Source organism: Anomaloglossus baeobatrachus, chromosome 4 (assembly GCF_048569485.1).
Source record: "Anomaloglossus baeobatrachus isolate aAnoBae1 chromosome 4, aAnoBae1.hap1, whole genome shotgun sequence".
Classification (NCBI taxonomy): Eukaryota; Metazoa; Chordata; class Amphibia; order Anura; family Aromobatidae; genus Anomaloglossus; species Anomaloglossus baeobatrachus.
This window is the reverse complement of record NC_134356.1, coordinates 4,276,419-4,299,566: the sequence shown is the minus strand read 5'-3', so window position 1 is coordinate 4,299,566 and position 23,148 is coordinate 4,276,419. Positions and strand designations below refer to the sequence as shown.

Sequence of the window (23,148 nt, the reverse complement as noted above, 5' to 3'; positions counted from 1 at the left end):
ATATACGCTTCAACCTGCTCATATGCCCCATCATCCTGCTCATATACCCCCATCATCCTGCTCATATACCCCCATCATCCTGCTCATATACCCCCATCACCCTGCTCATATACCCCCATCATCCTGCTCATATACCCCCATCATCCTGCTCATATACCCCCATCACCCTGCTCATATACCCCCATCATCCTGCTCATATACCCCCATCACCCTGCTCATATACCCCCATCATCCTGCTCATATACCCCCATCATCCTGCTCATATACCCCCATCATCCTGCTCATGTACCCCCATCATCCTTGTATATGGCCCCATCATCCTGCTCATATACCCCCATCATCCTGCTCATATACCTCCATCATCCTGCTCATATACCCCCATCATCCTGCTCATATACCCCCATCATCCTGCTCATATACCCCCATCACCCTGCTCATATACCCCAATTATCCTGCTCATATACCCCCATCATCCTTGTATATACCCCCATCATCCTGCTCATATACCCCCATCATCCTGCTCATATACCCCCCATCATCCTGCTCATATACCCCCATCACCCTGCTCATATACCCCCATTATCCTGCTCATATACCCCCATCATCCTTGTATATACCCCCATCATCCTGCTCATATACCTCCATCATCCTGCTCATATACCCCCATCATCCTGCTCATATACCCCCATCACCCTGCTCATATACCCCCATTATCCTGCTCATATACCCCCATCATCCTTGTATATACCCCCATCATCCTGCTCATATACCCCCATCATCCTGCTCAGATACCCCCATCATCCTGCTCATATACCCCCATCATCCTGCTCATATACCCCCATCATCCTGCGCATACACCCCTATAATCCTGCTATGTTCTGCATCCTGTGGCACACAAAAATAAATAAATAAATGTTTACACTCACCGTCCCTCGCTCCACGCAGCGTCGCTCCTCCTCCTGTTTGTTCCGGTAGCGCTGTGTTGAGCTGGCCACGTTCCCTGCAGCACCGCGATGTCCTCCTGTCTGCCGGTGCGGCTGTGTGGATACTTGCTGTGAGGCAAATCCCGGGATATGAAGATGAATTATGACTCCAGTCATAATCCCTCATCACTCCCTGGCAGTGCCCCCTCCCTTCTTGTTCTCAGTGTTCCACTTACACCTCCATGGCCATGTCCTGTGATATGGAAATTAGGTGGTGTGGGAACAATGGACACAGGATGACTCCCTGCCGTCACCCTGTAGTAGGAGCTGCTAGCTAGTTAGCAAGGCTATGGAAATAGCCAGACAGAACGACTCCAGTAAAAAATGGTTCATATCTCGCAAGCCATATTTCCGATAAACATGGCAACCATAAAAATGGTGTCTCCGCATGCGGACGATGCCGGCACACCCTTTTTATGGGAGCAGGACATTGGGAAATGCCCCAGGCGTGATATCAGCCAATGGGGAACTGGCAGGCAGGTCATGAGTCCCCTCGTTCTGTAGCTAAATTCATAACTGTCACAATGAGAGCATTGGCGTCCGCCTACGACGCTCCCAGGCCAAGTTATGGCCATATTCCATGTTGTGGATTTTGTCCATAACTCCAGCCAGGGGTGGAGCAGTGCTTCCCTGTGAGGTCACTAAGGTAGGAGGGGACCTGGATCTGCCCAGGTTGATAACCCTACTTCGGCCATTTTCCAGTGTTCTTTTCGCTGGGGGCACGTGTAGGAAACATCTGTGGGAAGGATCCTAGAAACCTGGTCTACAGCGCCCCCCTGTGGCCAGACGCACAAGGTAACTGATTGAATTTGCATACCTGTTTGTAACCCATGCTTTATCTGTAACTGTACTCTGACATATGTATATTCTGTAGATTCCCTATTGTATATATTGTAGTTTCTAGTGTGCTTTAGGCTGATTAAATTATATAATTAATCTTGGGCTGTTCTGTTATCTCGATCTTGAATCCCACGTCTGTGTGTTCGGCTAATAGTTACCGTAAATCGGTTGGTGGCAGCGAATTGTGCCAAGGATTATTGTGGGGAGGCCAGTGAGATTCGGGGAGATTTTATATATTCCGCCCGCGGAGGTCGGGGGAATATATACCTTACTCTCACCGGGGACCCTTCAATAATCGGCATAAGTAGTATAGCGGCCTCCTTGCTTATGGTCGGGCAATTCCATAATTGGCCTGACTATAAGAGGGGCGCTAGAGAGCGCGTCACGTGCTCTGTCTGTCGGTCGGGAGGTATAAAGGAGGGGTGACCCCCACTTGTTACCCCCCGATTGTGACGTACTGGTAGCCAGCGCGGGGGATTTCTGAGTGACCCCCCCGGTGGTTTGTGACATATTGGTGGCAAGCGGTGGGATCGAGATAATAGTGTGTGTGAGTGTGAGACCCATACTCCCAGACACTAAAGACTGCCTGCAGCAGCTGTGGCTGCTGGGGTCTTCAGACTAGCTCAACACTAGAGTGTCAGAGTGCAGATACTGTAAGGTGTGTGGAGGCATCAGGTGTCAGTTCTGTGTCAGTGACCAAAAGTCTGCAAGAATGGCTGATGGCACCAGGAGCAGAGCTATGCAACTGGCCAATGCTAAGGCAGGAGCCGAAGAGAGGGAGGACGGTGCTGTGGACAGCAATGAGGAGGTTGCCCACGAGTCCTCCAGGAGCTCGACGCCAGAAAACCGTTCTGCAGAGGACAGCGCACAAGCTGGCAATTATGGACAAGATGAGGAGCAGCTCACCCAAGGGTCCTCAACGAGCCAGATGCCAGCCCTCCGCTCTGCAAGGGACAGTGAATCACCAGGCTCCGCAGCGGGCCGCAGATCACCACGTGCCATTCCACCGAGCCTGGGAGGCTCGGATAGCCTTCTTCAAATGGCTATGGCCCTTCTCCAGGCTGGAGACCAGGAGGGCTACAAGGGACTCCTGGCAGAGCGCAGGGCAGAGCGGCAAGCAGCGCGTGAGGCTGAGGCTGCGGAGCGGCAGGCAGCGCGTGAAGAGCGCCAGGCAGAGCGTGACTACCAGCTGCAGCTAGCTCAGCTCCGGCCCCCATCAGCCACATGTGACCTTCGAGACACCAAACTTCCAAAGGTCCGTGTTGAGGACTTCCCAGTGCTGGAGAAGGATGGAGACTTGGACTCTTTCTTGACTGCTTTTGAACGGACTTGCTTGCAGCACCATCTGGACAAGGACCAGTGGGCCAAATACCTGACCCCCCGTTTAAGGGGTAAGGCCCTGGATATCCTTGGGGACTTGCCTGCTGAGGCAGATCAGGGCTACGACACCATCAAGCGGGCCCTGATCCAACAGTACAACCTCACTCCAGAGTCCTACCGCAAGAAGTTCCGGAGCCTACAGAAGGGACCAAAGGACTCCTGGGCTGACCACCGGCGGGCACTTGCCCGAGCTGCCGACCACTGGACCCAAGGCCTGCAGCTTTCCACCGGACCGGAGATCCTGGACTTGTTCATCACGGAGCAACTCTTGTGGAACTGCCCTGAGGATCTCCGCCAGTTCATCCGAGACCAGAAGCCAAAGGGGTCCACGGCTACAGCTGCCCTTGCCGATGACTACACCAACAACTGGGCCCCTGAGGCCAGGAGAGCGGCCACCAGCAGCACCTGGAGAGGGGGTAAGATGAATTCTGCGACTGCCCCACCTGCCCCTAGACTGCAGGGGGTGTCCCCCTCAACTCCCCTCTCCAGGCCCGTGGCAGAACCAAGACGGTGCCACCAGTGCAACCTACCTGGACACTTCAAGGCCATGTGCCCTCAGCGTCCCAAGGCCCCGGCTCCGTCCCCGTCCCAAGGGCCGCCCAAGGTGTATTGTGTGGGTGGGGGTGGTGGTAGGTCCCTGGACAGCTTCCAACCTGTCACCGTCGGCCGGTCTGTGACCATAGGACTGCGAGACAGCGCCTCGGAGGTGACTCTGGTGCGGCCTGAGATGGTGTCCCCCCAAGACTTGATCCCTGGAAAAACCCTCGCTGTCTCCGGGATTGGAGGCACTGACCCGGCGCTGCCTGTTGCTGACATTTATGTGGACTGGGGCGCAGGGCGAGGGGTGAGGGAGGTGGGGGTAACTGATCGGATCCCCGCAAACGTGCTACTTGGGACAGATTTGGGGCAGATAACCTCCCAGTTTGGGCCCCAACCAAGGGCTGAACCTTCAGCCAGTACTGACATGCCTCCGGACAATGTTAATGTGTTATCTATGAATGATGTAAGGGAGGAGGGAGTGAACTCTGATATTTCTGCTTGCATAGACACCATAGACACACACACAGCTGCAGCTGTGACAGGGGAGGGGGTCAGAGAAAGGTGTGACAATGCCTCTACAAGTAACCAGCCTGTGAGCTGGGATCTGCTGCCCTCTGCAGGGATAAGCAGAGAGCAGGGTGCTGCAGGGGGAGGACCAGTGTGTGGGGTGGGGGCTACCACAGCAAATGTGGGGTCCCCAGAGATTTCACAGCGGGGTTCTGTTGCTGCAGGAGGGGAACAGGCAGGTGAGATTGGGGCCGGTCCAGGAGCGGAAGTGCTCCCAGGTAAGATCTCGGTGCATGGTTCCCCCACAACCGGGGTGTCAGGAAGCCAGGTAGGTCTGCCTGAACCGGCGACTTGGTCAGGAACGGAGGAGGAGCAGGCACGACCCACGGTCGCAGCGGCTGTGGCCGCTGTCACCCGCAGTGGGAGTGCTGGGAGCCAAGGGGCCTCCCGGAGGTCCGATAGCTCTTCCCCTTCTGACCAAGTGGCAGCCGAGTCAGGTGGAGGCCAGGACACAGGTCCCGGGGTACTGACTGAAGATGTGACAGTCTCGTCGATTCTGGCCACATCTAGTCAGGGGTTTCAGGCAGCGTTAGAAGCTGACGACAGCCTGAAAGCTCTTAAGGAGCAGGCGGCACAGCCTCCCTCGGACTCGGACCCGGAGCGAGTGGTCTGGGACCAAGGACGGCTGTACCGGGCCACGGTCCAGCAGGGTTCACCGGAGGCGTGGCCCAGGGACCGACAGTTGGTGGTACCCTATCCGTTCCGGACGGAGTTGTTGCGGATCGCACATGAGATTCCGATGGCCGGACACCTAGGGATCGCTAAGACCAAGGCCAGGTTAAACCAGCGTTTCTACTGGCCAAAAATGGGGGCCGATGTGGCTGCCTACTGCCGTTCGTGTGAAACCTGTCAGAGAGTGGGGAAGGCGGGGCCACGCCCCAAAGCCCCACTAGTATCTCTGCCAATCATCGATGAGCCTTTCAGGAGGGTGGCTGTGGATCTGGTCGGCCCGCTGGCCATCCCCAGCAGCTCCGGGAAACGCTTCATACTGACGGTAGTGGACTATGCCACCCGGTACCCAGAAGCAGTGGCCTTGTCGTCCATTCGGGCTGACAAGGTGGCCACCGCATTGCTGGAGATTTTCTCCCGAGTGGGTTTTCCCCAGGAAATGCTCACTGACCGGGGGACCCAATTCATGTCCCAGCTGATGGAGGCCCTCTGTAAGGAAGTCCAGGTGCGACATCTGGTGGCCAGCCCGTACCATCCACAGACTAATGGCCTGTGCGAGCGGTTCAATGGCACCTTAAAGCAGATGCTTAAGATGTTGGTCGACTCCCATGGGCGTGACTGGGAGCGGTATCTCCCACACCTGTTATTTGCTTACCGGGAGGTTCCACAGGCCTCAACAGGATTCTCACCGTTTGAGCTCCTGTACGGGCGACGTGTGCGGGGCCCCCTGGCTCTGGTGAAAGAGGCTTGGGAAGGGGATTTGGCCACCCCTGGAGTGTCGGTTATCGAGTATGTCATGCGCTTCCGGGACAAAATGCAGGCCTTGACGCAACTGGTACACGACAATATGGCTCAAGCCCAGGCCGATCAGAAGCGTTGGTACGACCAGAACGCTTGTGAGAGGACCTACCAAGTGGGTCAAGAGGTGTGGGTACTGGTCCCCGTACCACAGGACAAGCTTCAGGCAGCCTGGGAGGGCCCATACCTCGTGTACCAGCAGCTCAACCCTGTGACGTACCTGGTCACCCTGGACCCTGCCCGTGGAAGGCGGAAGCCCTTCCATGTGAACATGATGAAGGCACATCATGAGCGGGAGGCATGTGCGCTCCCCGTGTGCAACCTGCCCGAGGAGGGAGAAGCGGAAACCCTCTTGGATATGCTAGCCCAGGTTAGGGCAGGCGGATCCATTGAGGATGTGGAGGTTGGCCACCAGCTCTTGGAAGACCAACGGTCCCAGCTGTGGGCCACCCTCCTCCCCTTCCGGGGGTTGTTTACCAACCAGCCCGGAAGGACTGACTTGGCTGTCCATCACGTGGACACTGGGGATCATCCCCCGATCCGGCGTTCAGCATATCGGGTCTCCCTGGAGGTGCAGCAACACATGCGCCAGGAGATGGACGAGATGCTGAAGCTGGGGGTGATCCAGGCATCCAACAGCGCTTGGGCCTCGCCTGTAGTCCTCGTCCCTAAGAAGGACCGAACCACTCGGTTCTGCGTGGACTACAGGGGGCTCAATGCTGTCACGGTCGCCGATGCGTACCCAATGCCACGCATCGATGACCTGCTCGATCAGTTGGCCGGGGCTCAGTACCTGACCATCATGGATCTGAGCCGGGGATATTGGCAGATCCCCCTGACTCGCAAGGCCAGGGAACGCTCTGCCTTTATTACCCCATTTGGACTGTACGAGTCCACGGTGATGCCATTCGGGATGAGGAATGCCCCTGCCACTTTCCAGCGGATGGTCAACACCCTGCTCAAGGGACTTGAAGGGTACGCGGCCGCGTACCTGGATGACATTGCCGTCTTCAGTCCCACCTGGGAGGACCACCTAGAGCATCTAGCACAGGTGCTCAGGCGGATCCACCGGGCAGGTTTGACCATCAAGCCGGGAAAGTGTCAGCTGGCCATGAGCGAGGTCCAGTACCTCGGTCACCGGGTAGGTGGGAGAACACTGAAGCCCGAGCCTGAGAAAGTGGAAGCCATCGCATCCTGGCCCATCCCCAGGACCAAGAAGCAGGTGATGTCCTTCTTGGGGACCGCTGGGTACTATAGGAGGTTTGTTCCATGCTATAGTAGCCTGGCAAAGCCCTTGACGGACCTCACCAAGAAGAAGCTGCCCTCTGCAGTCGATTGGACAATGGACTGCGAGACAGCCTTCCGGGCCCTAAAGGACGCCCTGTCCAGCCCGCCCGTGCTACAGGCAGCCGACTTCACGCGGCCGTTTGTAGTACAGACCGACGCCAGTGACTTCGGCCTCGGTGCGGTGCTCAGCCAGGTGGACTCTGCGAGCCAAGAGCACCCGGTCTTGTACCTGAGCAGGAAGCTGTTACCAAGGGAAGTTGCCTATTCCACGATGGAGAAGGAGTGCCTGGCCATAGTGTGGGCCCTGCAGCGTCTGCAACCCTATCTATACGGGCGCCACTTCATCGTGGAGACGGACCACAATCCCCTCAGCTGGTTGCACACCGTCTCTGGGACGAATGGGCGATTGTTGCGATGGAGCCTTGCGCTCCAGCAATACAACTTCACCATTCGCCACAAGAGGGGCCGTGACCACGGTAACGCAGACGGGCTGTCCCGACAAGGAGAGGTCGCGGACGGGCGCACGGGGGAACACCGGAGTGTGCTGCCCCCTAGCGCCCTCAAAAGGGGGGAGGTGTGAGGTAAATCCCGGGATATGAAGATGAATTATGACTCCAGTCATAATCCCTCATCACTCCCTGGCAGTGCCCCCTCCCTTCTTGTTCTCAGTGTTCCACTTACACCTCCATGGCCATGTCCTGTGATATGGAAATTAGGTGGTGTGGGAACAATGGACACAGGATGACTCCCTGCCGTCACCCTGTAGTAGGAGCTGCTAGCTAGTTAGCAAGGCTATGGAACTAGCCAGACAGAACGACTCCAGTAAAAAATGGTTCATATCTCGCAAGCCATATTTCCGATAAACATGGCAACCATAAAAATGGTGTCTCCGCATGCGGACGATGCCGGCACACCCTTTTTATGGGAGCAGGACATTGGGAAATGCCCCAGGCGTGATATCAGCCAATGGGGAACTGGCAGGCAGGTCATGAGTCCCCTCGTTCTGTAGCTAAATTCATAACTGTCACAATGAGAGCATTGGCGTCCGCCTACGACGCTCCCAGGCCAAGTTATGGCCATATTCCATGTTGTGGATTTTGTCCATAACTCCAGCCAGGGGTGGAGCAGTGCTTCCCTGTGAGGTCACTAAGGTAGGAGGGGACCTGGATCTGCCCAGGTTGATAACCCTACTTCGGCCATTTTCCAGCGTTCTTTCGCTGGGGGTCACGTGTAGGAAACATCTGTGGGAGTTCCTGGAAACCTGGTCTACAGCGCCCCCCTGTGGCCAGACGCACAAGGTAACTGATTGAATTGCATACCTGTTGTAAACCATGCTTTATCTGTAACTGTACTCTGGCATATGTATATTCTGTAGATTCCCTATTGTATATATTGTAGTTTCTAGTGTGCTTTAGGCTGATTAAATTATATAATTAATCTTGGGCTGTTCTGTTATCTCGATCTTGAATCCCACGTCTGTGTGTTCGGCTAATAGTTACCGTGAAGCGGTTGGTGGCAGCGAGTTGTGCCAAGGATTATTGTGGGGAGGCCAGTGAGATTCGGGGAGATTTTATATATTCCGCCCGCGGAGGTCGGGGGAATATATACCTTACTCTCACCGGGGACCCTTCAATAATCGGCATAAGTAGTATAGCGGCCTCCTTGCTTATGGTCGGGCAATTCCATAATTGGCCTGACTATAAGAGGGGCGCTAGAGAGCGCGTCACGTGCTCTGTCTGTCGGTCGGGAGGTATAAAGGAGGGGTGACCCCCACTTGTTACCCCCCGATTGTGACGTACTGGTAGCCAGCGCGGGGGATTTCTGAGTGACCCCCCCGGTGGTTTGTGACACTTGCGCACAGCGATGATGTCATCGTTGTGAGCTCCGCTAGTCTCCAGTCCACACAGCGCGGCCGGCAGACAGGAGGACATCGCGGTGCTGCAGGGGAACGGTGAGTAATGTGCACTGATTCACTGCCCCTTGTGCTGATGATGACGCGCGGGGAGCAGGGAATACAGCCGCACATGATCACTCCAGGCTGTAGTTGCCAGGGGTGATCACTGCTGGCTGTTTACTATGCGCGCACCCCCCGCCCATTATCCCGCCCACCTGTAGCGCCGGCTTTAGCGCTGAGAGATGGGCGGGAGGATGGGTGTGCATATGTAATGAGCGGGCCCACGTGGTCACGCTGCAACCTGCTCGTGCCCCTGATGACCCGCTCCACCGCAGCACCCTCATTCCCAGCAGCCCTGTATTCAGACTATAAGACGCACCCCCCACTTTCCCCCAACATTTGGGTGAAAAAAGTGCTTCTTATAGTCCGAAAAATACGGTAATCCAAGTTTTATCTCGTTTTTTATAGTCCATATAGTCAATAGTTGAGGCATCTGCAATCACAGAAACAATACAATACCATATTACCTATAGGAGGCCTCTGAAATTCATGGATAGATTCCAATCATAAACAGTTACAACCTATAAAAACTCGGGAATCACAGATTAGGATATTCAACGTAGAAATGTATTTATACAAAAGTGCCAGTGCAAACAATACAATGTCACTGTACATAGGATGGCATATACTGGGATATTAGGAGGGTGCGCGGCCACGACTCGCAGAGGCTACCATAGATTACACATGTAGCAGAGCCGGCCAGTGATGATCACATATAGCAAAATACATATCTTATAACAGATGATTAAGCAGGTGATCTCTGACATATAATTGCATGAGAAAGGTACATAAAACACGTGCTGGGTACTTATACAGTTAGGTCCAGAAATCTTTGGCCAGTGACACAATTTTGGCGAGTTGGGCTCTGCATGCCACCACATTGGATTTGAAATGAAACCTCTACAACAGAATTCAAGTGCAGATTGTAACGTTTAATTTGAAGGTTTGAACAAAAATATCTGATAGAAATTGTAGGAATTGTCACATTTCTTTACAAAATCTCCACATTTTAGGAGGTCAAAAGTAATTGGACAAATAAACCAAACCCAAACAAAATATTTGTATTTTCAATATTTTGTTGCGAATCCTTTGGAGGCAATCACTGCCTTAAGTCTGGAACCCATGGACATCACCAAACGCTGGGTTTCCTCCTTCTTAATGCTTTGCCAGGCCTTTACAGCCGCAGCCTTCAGGTCTTGCTTGTTTGTGGGTCTTTCCATCTTAAGTCTGGATTTGAGTAAGTGAAATGCATGCTCAATTGGGTTAAGATCTGGTGATTGATTTGGCCATTGCAGAATGTTCCACTTTTTTGCACTCATGAACTCCTGGGTAGCTTTGGCTGTATGCTTGGGGTCATTGTCCATCTGTACTATGAAGCGCCGTCCGATCAACTTTGCGGCATTTGGCTGAATCTGAGCTGAAAGTATATCCCTGTACACTTCAGAATTCATCCTGCTACTCTTGTCTGCTGTTATGTCATCAATAAACACAAGTGACCCAGTGCCATTGAAAGCCATGCATGCCCATGCCATCACGTTGCCTCCACCATGTTTTACAGAGGGTGTGGTGTGCCTTGGATCATGTGCCGTTCCCTTTCTTCTCCAGTCTTTTTTCTTCCCATCATTCTGGTACAGGTTGATCTTGGTCTCATCTGTCCATAGAATACTTTTCCAGAACTGAGCTGGCTTCATGAGGTGTTTTTCAGCAAATGTAACTCTGGCCTGTCTATTTTTGGAATTGATGAATGGTTTGCATCTAGATGTGAACCCTTTGTATTTACTTTCATGGAGTCTTCTCTTTACTGTTGACTTAGAGACAGATACACCTACTTCACTGAGAGTGTTCTGGACTTCAGTTGATGTTGTGAACGGGTTCTTCTTCACCAAAGAAAGTATGCGGCGATCATCCACCACTGTTGTCATCCGTGGACGCCCAGGCCTTTTTGAGTTCCCAAGCTCACCAGTCAATTCCTTTTTTCTCAGAATGTACCCGACTGTTGATTTTGCTACTCCAAGCATGTCTGCTATCTCTCTGATGGATTTTTTCTTTTTTTTCAGCCTCAGGATGTTCTGCTTCACCTCAATTGAGAGTTCCTTAGACCGCATGTTGTCTGGTCACAGCAACAGCTTCCAAATGCAAAACCACACACCTGTAATCAACCCCAGACCTTTTAACTACTTCATTAATTACAGGTTAACGAGGGAGACGCCTTCAGAGTTAATTGCAGCCCTTAGAGTCCCTTGTCCAATTACTTTTGGTCCCTTGAAAAAGAGGAGGCTATGCATTACAGAGCTATGATTCCTAAACCTTTTCTCCGATTTGGATGTGAAAACTCTCATATTGCAGCTGGGAGTGTGCACTTTCAGCCCATATTATATATAGAATTGTATTTCTGAACATGTTTTTGTAAACAGCTAAAATAACAAAACTTGTGTCACTGTCCTAATGTTTCTGGACCTAACTGTATATACAGTCTACTACCCCCATGTGTTACATGTATTTTGCTATATGTGATCATCACTGGCCGGCTCTGCTACATGTGTAATCTATGGTAGCCTCTGCGAGTAGTGGCCGCCCTTTGTGGTGCGGCTCCGCACCCTCCTAATATCCCAGTATATGTCATCCTATGTATAGTGACAATGTATTGTTTGCACTGGCACTTTTGTATTTTTGAATATCCTAATCTGTGATTCCGGACTTTGTATAGGTTGTATCGCCCCTGACTGTGTCTGCTCTTTCCCTGCAGACTCCTTCCTCTGATCTGACCACGGTCTTCCTGACTATTGTCCACAGTCTGCCCCTATCACCCGGTCACCTACTGGACTGGACTGGCTCCACCTCTAGGCGGCCTTCCATGGTCCCACCCTACTGGGTACCATTGTATGGGGGATTGTTGGGGAAAGCTGGGACCACCTGGGTTTTTGGTGGTACTGGGGTTCTTGGTACCTACAGGGGTAGGCCGGGCATCCTGGTGGGGATGCAGAACCTTGTAGCACCCTGAAGGCCTCAGATACTCTACAACGCCACCTGTGGTACGCGGCAATATAGGTGCCGCCGCTGCCGTTCAGTTCCCCTGGGGTCGGTGGTGACGCAGCAGAGTTGGAATCGCTCTCCACAGGTAGATCTGGGCGCCAGGGCTGTTGGGAGGAGTCGTCTGTAATGGCGGGGTGCAGGGCCGGAGGCGCAGGGAATAACTAGATAACACAGGGATGCAGTCACAAGGTCTGTACTCACAGTTGATAGTTCCAGGTTAGCACGACTAGTCAGAGGCTGCGCTGGGTCCTACAGTGATGGGCTCCAGCCGATCCCCGGATAATTCGGAGGCACAACCCAGTGCACCCTTCCGTCTTCCTTCCCTGGTCGTCTTCCTGCGCTGACCTGTCCTGCACCTCACACAGAGCCACGAGCCGGTATCCACGGATCCCTTTTATGGGTGGATTTCCTGTCTTGTCCTATCGCGGGCAGGGAGGACACTGTCGCTGCTGCACTCTCGCTAACGCTCGGGTCCGGCGCTGCTGCGGCTGCTGCTCGGTGGCTCAAGCGGTGGGCCGGATCCGGGGACTCGAGCGGCGCTCCTCGCCCGTGAGTGAAAGGGGTGGTTGGTTTGGGTGATTTAGTCCGTGACGCCACCCACGGGTCGTGGTGAAGATGGGCACCACCGCTGCTGGTGACAGGGATCCCGGGAGCGATGGTAGGGAGCAGCTGGGATGTTATTTTCCCCCTCTGTGGGTAGGGGTCGGTGGTCCCGGGGCCCGATGATGTGACGGGGAGGCAGGGTTGGTGAGGTGCAGGGTTGCAGGGACAGCGCGGCGTGGTGTCGGATGGCACGGGTGTACTCACTCAGCAAGAAAGGTACAAAGTCCTCGTTATACCAAACGGCTGGATGGACGGGTCCCGCAGCCGGCTGCAGTGTCTCTCCCCGGACAGGTGATGGCGGCTGTCTTTCCCTGCACCTTGATGTTCTCCTTCTGACTACTATGGATTCCCAACGGTAGTCCGCTCCCCGGTGTATGGGTACCGGAGAAGCCCGTTTGCCCGCAGGCGCTGGCCCTTGGGTATCTAGCCTTAGGCAGTGGCTGTATACCCTCACGGTGTGGGCGATTGCCTTCAATCTGGACTTTTGCTGTTGTGAAACCCCTGGGGTTCCAGTCACATTCGGATTTGACTATTGACGGCGGCTCCAAGCCTGGTCGGGGTCCGATGGCCCTGCCTGTGTGTGCTGGCTTCACTTCGCTCCCCGGTCGGTACTGGCAGGCCAACGCCCGACCCCGGTCCTACGGTTCCGCGTTGCTCCACCACTCCTGCAGACGGCCACCACCGTCTGCCAACCTTGCTGTCAGTGCCTGGACCACAAACCCAGACACCCAAGTGCTCACTCCTCTCACTTCAAACTCCAACTTCTTTCTGACACTTTTCCCGCCTCCAGGCCTGTAAACTCCTCGGTGGGTGGGGCCAACCGCTTGACTCCGCCCCACCTGGTGTGGACATCAGACACTGGAGGGAGGCAACAAGGGTTTTTGTTTGGCTGGTGTCCCTGTCTGATGGGGGTGGGGTGTGTTAGTGTGTTATCTGTGACGACCTGGCTAGGGCAGGGCGCCACAGTCCCTTGGTCCTCTGTGGTCACCTTTTCACTGGATGTGTGTGGTTGCTGCTCCAGTACTTGCAGTCACCTCAGTCTCCGGTTTGCTAGCTGAGTCTTAAAGTTCTCCACTAGTTGAGGGGCCGGTCCCCTTTGTGGCCAAGACCCTCCACACCAGTACGCAGGTGTGGAAAAGAGTCCACGGGTGTATGGCACACTTCCCGTGGCCCTAGGACCCCTTCTTTCTCACAAAACTGAGACGAGCTGATTCAGCCCTCGTCCCCAGGACCACTCTCCTCACGTCCTCTTCCAACTCATGTTCTACAGGCTGCTTCCACTAATTCCATTCTACCACCAGCCTGGCTCGGACTGTGCGTGCCTATGGAGCTATCAAAAGTGCAACTTGCCCTAACCACGGTCCAGTGGAGTGTTGCTGAATGATAGTGTCTGTGTTTGCCTATACCGATTTGTGAACCCTTCTTACCCGGAAATGGGATACCACACCTCTGGCTGAGCTGCAGTAACTCTGTGGCGACTGGAGCCTCAGGGGCGCCTCACTGCTGAGCGGGCATGAGCTTCCGAAAAGGCGAGGGCTGATGTGTGAGTGAGGGCGGCTGAGAGGGCGAGGGCTGATGTGTGAGTGAGGGCGGCTGAGAGGGCGAGGGCTGATGTGTGAGTGAGGGCGGCTGAGAGGGCGAGGGCTGATGTGTGAGTGAGGGCGGCTGGGAGGGCGAGGGCTGATGTGTGAGTGAGGGCGGCTGAGAGGGCGAGGGCTGATGTGTGAGTGAGGGCGGCTGAGAGGGCGAGGGCTGATGTGTGAGTGAGGGCGGCTGAGAGGGCGAGGGCTGATGTGTGAGTGAGGGCGGCTGGGAGGGCGAGGGCTGATGTGTGAGTGAGGGCGGCTGAGAGGGCGAGGGCTGATGTGTGAGTGAGGGCGGCTGAGAGGGCGAGGGCTGATGTGTGAGTGAGGGCGGCTGAGAGGGCGAGGGCTGATGTGTGAGTGAGGGTGGCTGAGAGGGCGAGGGCTGATGTGTGAGTGAGGGCGGCTGGGAGGGCGAGGGCTGATGTGTGAGTGAGGGCGGCTGAGAGGGCGAGGGCTGATGTGTGAGTGAGGGCGGCTGAGAGGGCGAGGGCTGATGTGTGAGTGAGGGCGGCTGAGAGGGCGAGGGCTGATGTGTGAGTGAGGGCGGCTGAGAGGGCGAGGGCTGATGTGTGAGTGAGGGCGGCTGGGAGGGCGAGGGCTGATGTGTGAGTGAGGGCGGCTGAGAGGGCGAGGGCTGATGTGTGAGTGAGGGCGGCTGGGAGGGCGAGGGCTGATGTGTGAGTGAGGGCGGCTGAGAGGGCGAGGGCTGATGTGTGAGTGAGGGCGGCTGAGAGGGCGAGGGCTGATGTGTGAGTGAGGGCGGCTGAGAGGGCGAGGGCTGATGTGTGAGTGAGGGTGGCTGAGAGGGCGAGGGCTGATGTGTGAGTGAGGGCGGCTGGGAGGGCGAGGGCTGATGTGTGAGTGAGGGCGGCTGAGAGGGCGAGGGCTGATGTGTGAGTGAGGGCGGCTGGGAGGGCGAGGGCTGATGTGTGAGTGAGGGCGGCTGAGAGGGCGAGGGCTGATGTGTGAGTGAGGGCGGCTGAGAGGGCGAGGGCTGATGTGTGAGTGAGGGCAGCTGAGAGGGCGAGGGCTGATGTGTGAGTGAGGGCGGCTGAGAGGGCGAGGGCTGATGTGTGAGTGAGGGCGGCTGAGAGGGCGAGGGCTGATGTGTGAGTGAGGGCGGCTGAGAGGGCGAGGGCTGATGTGTGAGTGAGGGCGGCTGAGAGGGCGAGGGCTGATGTGTGAGTGAGGGCGGCTGAGAGGGCGAGGGCTGATGTGTGAGTGAGGGCGGCTGAGAGGGCGAGGGCTGATGTGTGAGTGAGGGCGGCTGAGAGGGCGAGGGCTGATGTGTGAGTGAGGGCGGCTGAGAGGGCGAGGGCTGATGTGTGAGTGAGGGCGGCTGAGAGGGCGAGGGCTGATGTGTGAGTGAGGGCGGCTGAGAGGGCGAGGGCTGATGTGTGAGTGAGGGCGGCTGAGAGGGCGAGGGCTGATGTGTGAGTGAGGGCGGCTGAGAGGGCGAGGGCTGATGTGTGAGTGAGGGCGGCTGGGAGGGCGAGGGCTGATGTGTGAGTGAGGGCGGCTGAGAGGGCGAGGGCTGATGTGTGAGTGAGGGCGGCTGAGAGGGCGAGGGCTGATGTGTGAGTGAGGGCGGCTGAGAGGGCGAGGGCTGATGTGTGAGTGAGGGCGGCTGAGAGGGCGAGGGCTGATGTGTGAGTGAGGGCGGCTGAGAGGGCGAGGGCTGATGTGTGAGTGAGGGCGGCTGAGAGGGCGAGGGCTGATGTGTGAGTGAGGGCGGCTGAGAGGGCGAGGGCTGATGTGTGAGTGAGGGCGGCTGAGAGGGCGAGGGCTGATGTGTGAGTGAGGGCGGCTGAGAGGGCGAGGGCTGATGTGTGAGTGAGGGCGGCTGAGAGGGCGAGGGCTGATGTGTGAGTGAGGGCGGCTGAGAGGGCGAGGGCTGATGTGTGAGTGAGGGCGGCTGAGAGGGCGAGGGCTGATGTGTGAGTGAGGGCGGCTGAGAGGGCGAGGGCTGATGTGTGAGTGAGGGCGGCTGAGAGGGCGAGGGCTGATGTGTGAGTGAGGGCGGCTGAGAGGGCGAGGGCTGATGTGTGAGTGAGGGCGGCTGAGAGGGCGAGGGCTGATGTGTGAGTGAGGGCGGCTGAGAGGGCGAGGGCTGATGTGTGAGTGAGGGCGGCTGAGAGGGCGAGGGCTGATGTGTGAGTGAGGGTGGCTGAGAGGGTGAGGGCTGATGTGTGAGTGAGGGCGGCTGAGAGGGCGAGGGCTGATGTGTGAGTGAGGGCGGCTGAGAGGGCGAGGGCTGATGTGTGAGTGAGGGTGGCTGAGAGGGTGAGGGCTGATGTGTGAGTGAGGGCGGCTGAGAGGGCGAGGGCTGATGTGTGAGTGAGGGCGGCTGAGAGGGTGAGGCCTGATGTGTGAGTGAGGGTGGCTGAGAGGGTGAGGGCTGATGTGTGAGTGAGGGCGGCTGAGAGGGCGAGGGCTGATGTGTGAGTGAGGGCGGCTGAGAGGGCGAGGGCTGATGTGTGAGTGAGGGCGGCTGAGAGGGCGAGGGCTGATGTGTGAGTGAGGGCGGCTGAGAGGGCGAGGGCTGATGTGTGAGTGAGGGCGGCTGAGAGGGCGAGGGCTGATGTGTGAGTGAGGGCGGCTGAGAGGGCGAGGGCTGATGTGTGAGTGACGGCGGCTGAGAGGGCGAGGGCTGATGTGTGAGTGAGGGCGGCTGAGAGGGCGAGGGCTGATGTGTGAGTGAGGGCGGCTGAGAGGGCGAGGGCTGATGTGTGAGTGAGGGCGGCTGAGAGGGCGAGGGCTGATGTGTGAGTGAGGGCGGCTGAGAGGGCGAGGGCTGATGTGTGAGTGAGGGCGGCTGAGAGGGCGAGGGCTGATGTGTGAGTGACGGCGGCTGAGAGGGTGAGGGCTGATGTGTGAGTGAGGGCGGCTGAGAGGGCGAGGGCTGATGTGTGAGTGAGGGCGGCTGAGAGGGCGAGGGCTGATGTGTGAGTGAGGGCGGCTGAGAGGGCGAGGGCTGATGTGTGAGTGAGGGCGGCTGAGAGGGCGAGGGCTGATGTGTGAGTGAGGGCGGCTGAGAGGGCGAGGGCTGATGTGTGAGTGAGGGCGGCTGAGAGGGCGAGGGCTGATGTGTGAGTGAGGGCGGCTGAGAGGGCGAGGGTTGATGTGTGAGTGAGGGCGGCTGAGAGGGCGAGGGCTGATGTGTGAGTGAGGGCGGCTGAGAGGGCGAGGGCTGATGTGTGAGTGAGGGCGGCTGAGAGGGCGAGGGCTGATGTGTGAGTGAGGGCGGCTGAGAGGGCGAGGGCTGATGTGTGAGTGAGGGCGGCTGAGAGGGCGAGGGCTGATGTGTGAGTGAGGGCGGCTGAGAGGGCGAGGGCTGATGTGTGAGTGAGGGCGGCTGAGAGGGTGAGGGCTGATGTGTGAGTGAGGGCGGCTGAGAGGGCGAGGGCTGATGTGTGAGTGAGGGTGGCTGAGAGGGTGAGGGCTGATGTGTGAGTGAGGGTGGCTGAGAGGGCGAGGGCTGATGTGTGAGTGAGGGCGGCTGAGAGGGCGAGGGCTGATGTGTGAGTGAGGGCGGCTGAGAGGGCGAGGGTTGATGTGTGAGTGAGGGCGGCTGAGAGGGCGAGGGCTGATGTGTGAGTGAGGGTGGCTGAGAGGGTGAGGGCTGATGTGTGAGTGAGGGTGGCTGAGAGGGTGAGGGCTGATGTGTGAATGAGGGCGGCTGAGAGGGCGAGGGTTGATGTGTGAGTGAGGGCGGCTGAGAGGGCGAGGGCTGATGTGTGAGTGAGGGTGGCTGAGAGGGTGAGGGCTGATGTGTGAGTGAGGGTGGCTGAGAGGGCGAGGGCTGATGTGTGAGTGAGGGCGGCTGAGAGGGCGAGGGTTGATGTGTGAGTGAGGGCGGCTGAGAGGGCGAGGGCTGATGTGTGAGTGAGGGTGGCTGAGAGGGTGAGGGCTGATGTGTGAGTGAGGGTGGCTGAGAGGGCGAGGGCTGATGTGTGAATGAGGGCTGCTGAGAGGGCGAGGGCTGATGTGTGAGTGAGGGCGACTGAGAGGGCGAGGGCTGATGTGTGAATGAGGGCGGCTGAGAGGGCGAGGGCTGATGTGTGAGTGAGGGCGGCTGAGAGGGTGAGGGCTGATGTGTGAGTGAGGGCGGCTGAGAGGGCGAGGGCTGATGTGTGAGTGAGGGTGGCTGAGAGGGCGAGGGCTGATGTGTGAGTGAGGGCGGCTGAGAGGGCGAGGGCTGATGTGTGAGTGAGGGCGGCTGAGAGGGCGAGGGCTGCTGAGTGGACGAGTGTTGACGAGCGAGCGAGGGCTGCTAAGTGCGCGAGGGCCGATGGGCTGGCAAGGGTTGATGAGCGGAGGAGGGCTGCCGAGTGGGCGAGGGCTGGTGAGTGGGTATGGTCTGGAAAGTCTGGTATAGAGACACATCTGCTCGTGACATTTGGCCTCACTAATGCCCCTGCCGTTTTCCGGCATGTTGTGAATGATTTTCTCACCATGTGGTGGGCAGGTTTGTGGGGGTTTATTTGGACGATATCCTGATCTACTCACCCGATTTGGAGACTCATCAGATACATGTAAAAGGGGTTACAGAAGAGATAAACTGTATGCCAAACTAGAGAGGTGTGCTTTTGGGGTATCTATTGTCGTCTTCAGGTTTCGGATGGATCCAGTGAAGGTCCATGCCTGTGTCGCGGGCGGAGGGGCCGCGCTCGCTACGCTCGGGTCCGGGGCTGCTGCTGCTCGGTGGCTCGAGCGGTGAGCCGGACCCGGGGACTCGAGCAGCGCTCCTCGCCCACGAGTGAAAAGGGGGTGGTTTGTTTGGGGAGATAGTTCGTGACACCACCCACGGGTCGTGGTGATATTGGCACCACCGCTGCTGGTGACGGGGATCCCGGGAGCGATGGCGGGGAGCAGCTAGGATGTTGGTTCCCCCTACGTGGGTAGGGGTTGGTGATCCCGGGGCCCGGTGGCGGTACGGGGAGGCAGGAAGGCCGGGGTGCAGGGTTGCGGGGGGCAGCACGGCGCGGTGCGGATGGCACTGTTGTACTCATTCAGGCACAGATTCACAGAGTCTCTGGTAAACCAAACGGCTGGATGGACGGGTCCCGCAGCTGGCTGCAGTGTCTTTGCTCTCCCCAGACAGGTGATGGCGGCTGTCTTTCCCTGCGCCTCTGTAGAAAGTATTGACCCCGATGGTTTCCCAACGGTAGTCTGCTCCCCGGCGTGTATGTACCAAAGGAGCCCGTTTTTCCCGCAGGCGCTGGCCCTTGGATCTCTAGCCTATGGCGGTGGCTTTTTATCCTCACGGTGTGGACTGTTGCCTTCTGTCGGGTCTTGGATGTTAGGGAACCCCTGGGGTTCCGGTCACTCTCGGATTTGACCGTTGTCGGCGGCTCCTAGCCTGGTCGGGGTCTGATGGCCCTGCCTTTGTGCTTGGTACAGATCTGCTCCCCGGTTCGGTACCGGCGGGCCACCGCCCGACCCCAGTCCTACGGTTCCGCTGACTTGCACCACCTCCTGCAGACAGCCATCACCGTCTGCCGACCTTGCTGACAGTGCCTGGGCTCCGACCCAGACACTCGCAGTTTCTATCCTCTCACTTTCACCTCCAAACTCAACTAACTGCTTTTTCCCGCCTCCAGGCCTGTGAACTCCTTGGTGACTGGGGCCAACTGCCTGGCTCCGCCCCACCTGGTGTGGACATCAGACCCTGGAGGAGGCAACAATGATTTTTTTTGACTGATGTAGACTATCCAGGGGAGGGGTGTGTGGTGTTGTGTGTGTGACTACCTGGCTAGTCCAGGGCGTCACACTGTACCTGACTGGGATCATCCAGAAAGCCTGAAAGTGTTACAGCGCTTTCTAGGATTTACCAATGTTTACCGGAAATTTATTCAGAATTATTTGGTACTTTTAAAGCCTCTCACTGACACGAAAAAAAAAGGGACAGATTTCTCTAAATGGTCATTCTCTGCCCTGCAGGGAATTTCCTCTTTATAAAGATGTTTTTCACAGCTCCTACACTCATCCAACCTGATGTTACGCAGCCTTTTATCATGGTGCTCGATGCATCTGAGGTGGGGGCGGGGGCTGTGTTGTCACAAGGTCCATCTCCTGGTAAATGGTGTCCTTGTGCTTTCTTTTCCAAAAAATTGTCATCGGTCGAGAGAAACTATGATGTTGGTAACAGAGATCTCTTGGCAATTAAGTTGGCTTCCGAGAAACGGCGCTATTGGCTGGAGGGATCAGTTCATTTCATTACTTAATACAGTAAGACCATAAAAACTTGTCATATCTCAAGTCTGCCAAATATCTCAATCCCAGGCAGGCGAGATGGTCTTTGTATTTTACCAGATTTAATTTTGCTGTCATTTACCATCCAATGAATAAGAACATCAAAGCAGATGCTGGTGATAGTGATCATATGAGCCCGGTGCCCATTTTGCAGAAGAAGGTGGTCATCTCGGCCTTGTGCCCGGCCCTGGAGGGGTAGGTGTTGTGTTGGAAGGTCAGGGGGACGCCCCGACCTCTTGTCCTTCAGGGAAGTTGTTTGTGCCACCCAATTTGCTCCGTAAACTACTTGGGGAACATCACAATGCTGTACTTGCGGGTCATCCAGGTAGTAAAGCAACCTCGGACCTCCAGTCTCGTTGTTCTTGGTGGCCGAGGTTGCATCAGGATGTGGTTAGCTATGTGTCTGTGGCGCCCCTGAGGCTTCCGTCGCCACAGGACATTGCACCCCATCAGCGGTGTGATGCCCCATTCTGGGAGAGGAAGAGAGTGAACTCCGGTCCCCTGGTAAATCCACACTACACCCATTGCTAGGGACACACAGGACCAGGGAAAGTGGCAGGCAACCCTCCCATGCTGCATGCTGAGAGGGGCTGTAAGACCCATCCCTGCTCCCATAGGGTGGTAGCTTAGCAACTGGGGAGGTGGGAGGAGCCATCTGAGAGTAGATAGAGAAGGGAAGGTCAAGTTTGGTTAGTTCCCTCGGGGAGTGAGAGAGTAAGGAGTGAGCATGTAGTTGGAGGAGAAGAACGAGAGAAAGGAGGGAGGAGGAGGCCTGCTGGAGACAGGCAAGGAAAAGGAGAAAAGTAGAGGAAGAAAGGGTCGCAGGGCCGCGGGTAGTCCTGTAGGTACCACGAGCAGTCCTTGTTGGGTACCGAAGCCGAGGGCCCAGAGGCGCTACGAGTAGCTGCAGGCTGCGGTGGCCTGGTCCACATTGACATCGGTGGAGTGATTAGCTGCGACAGGGGACGGTCCCTAGAGACTGGAGGAGTGAAAAGACAATCTCCAAACAGTAAAAACCGAGGCCCAGGGACGTTGCAAGCTCCCAGGGCCAGAACCCATAGCAGACCTTCAGAACAGGGGTAATCAGCCGACAGGTGACCCCCCAGCCTGGAGGCTGTAGTGGAGGCCAAGCCAGGGCCATCCAAACTCGGGCAAGGCTAGTGAAGACAGCAGAGAAGGAGACACTAAGAGAGAGGGTACCAGATTTCACACTCTGAATCACCCAGAAACGACGGAGGTCCCTGACAGTGGTCCCAGCAGCCTGAGGGTCCCTGCAGAACTGTGAGTAAAGAACTTGAACTGCACCCTTGAAGTGGTCTCTGTTATTTCAGCTGCATAGACACTCACAAGCACCAACTGTGCCCCGGGCATTGCTCCACCTGTGGGGAGCAGTACCACCATTGCTGCCATATCACCATCCCGGAGGCCTCATACAGCAGCGGCGGCCTATTAGCCGCATACCACAGGTGGTGTCACAAACACAACCATTAACAAGCAGCCACATAATCTACTGACACCCACCAGGGCCACGTAGCCGGGCCCAGCCACCACTGACTACCACCGGACTAGTCCGGCCCGGCACCGGGTGTCCAATAGCCCTGGGGTGGGCGAGTCATTTTTGGCGTCACGAACAGGATTTCGTGCCCGGTCACACCGGGTACTGTGCGCCTGAAGAACCGTATGACAGACTGTGTACTTTACTGAGAAACCGCCGCCATTAGCGCTGCTGAGAGCGGGAAGAAGGGGGGCGTGCAAGAAGAAAGGGCGCGAAGAGAAGCCCCGCCCCCTTGTCCAAGAAAAGCGCGCGAAGCGGTGCCCGCCATAGAAGGCGGAGGAAGAAAAGATGGCGCGTGAAGAAGCTAAAAGGATGGACGCCGAGCAACGAGCGGCCAGAGGAGGAGTGGCCGAGCCGGGACACACACCTCAGAACCGGGTTGTGTCCTGCGTCCTGGAGAGCGGAGAAGATCCAGCAGCCGCTGCAGAGCCGGGTAAAGAGGGTGACACCCCCAGCCGGCGGAACCCGGATTGCCAGGTGGGGTTCCTGCCTGGTCCTCCTGCAGGCGCGCGTGCCACGACCGCAGCTCCGATACCAGCACCCTGCAGCAAGACAGCGACCACCAGAACACCGGAGATGCAACTGAGGGGTGAGTCATTTAATGCCCCTGCTGGCGCGAGAGCCCCAACCCCCGCTGCCATGCCCGCGGTCCCTGGAGGGACGCCCGGCACGGCGACGCCGATCCGGGCCGCAGCTACGCCAGGTGAGGCCCGCCAAGATCTCACCGCCGGAGCGACGCCCATCCACACCGCAGCAGCGACTCCAACCCAGGCCGCCGCCATGCCAGGCGCGGCCCGCCAAGACAAGGAGGCAGCCCCAGAAGAGCCAGAGTGGCGCCGTATGGCTGGTAACCCCCTGCAAGCCAGCAGCCTCGCGCCAGCCAGTAACCCTATGCAAGCCAGCAGCACTACCTCAGAGCAGGCCCAGGCCGCAGCATCTTGCAGCAGGCCTGCTACAGCCACGCAGGAGACGCAGACTGTGCTGACCGCTGTCTACCTGTAAGACTGTGGTTTTGGTGGTTGTGGATAGGTTCAGTAAGACGGTACATTTCATCGCGTTGTCGACTCTTCCAAATGCCAAGACTCTGACTCAGGTATT

General features: G+C 57.0%; 1 protein-coding gene across 1 annotated transcript in view; it reads left to right on the top strand.

Annotated features, from left to right (window-relative positions):
• The first annotated feature begins 8,288 nt into the window (after positions 1–8,288).
• Positions 8,289–23,148, top strand: part of ST8SIA1 (ST8 alpha-N-acetyl-neuraminide alpha-2,8-sialyltransferase 1) — a 104,959-nt gene continuing 90,099 nt past the window's right edge. Inside the window, exon 1 of the mRNA XM_075343502.1 lies at positions 8,289–8,362. The gene's annotated coding sequence lies outside the window, so the exon portion shown is untranslated. The remainder of the gene's footprint in view (positions 8,363–23,148) is intronic.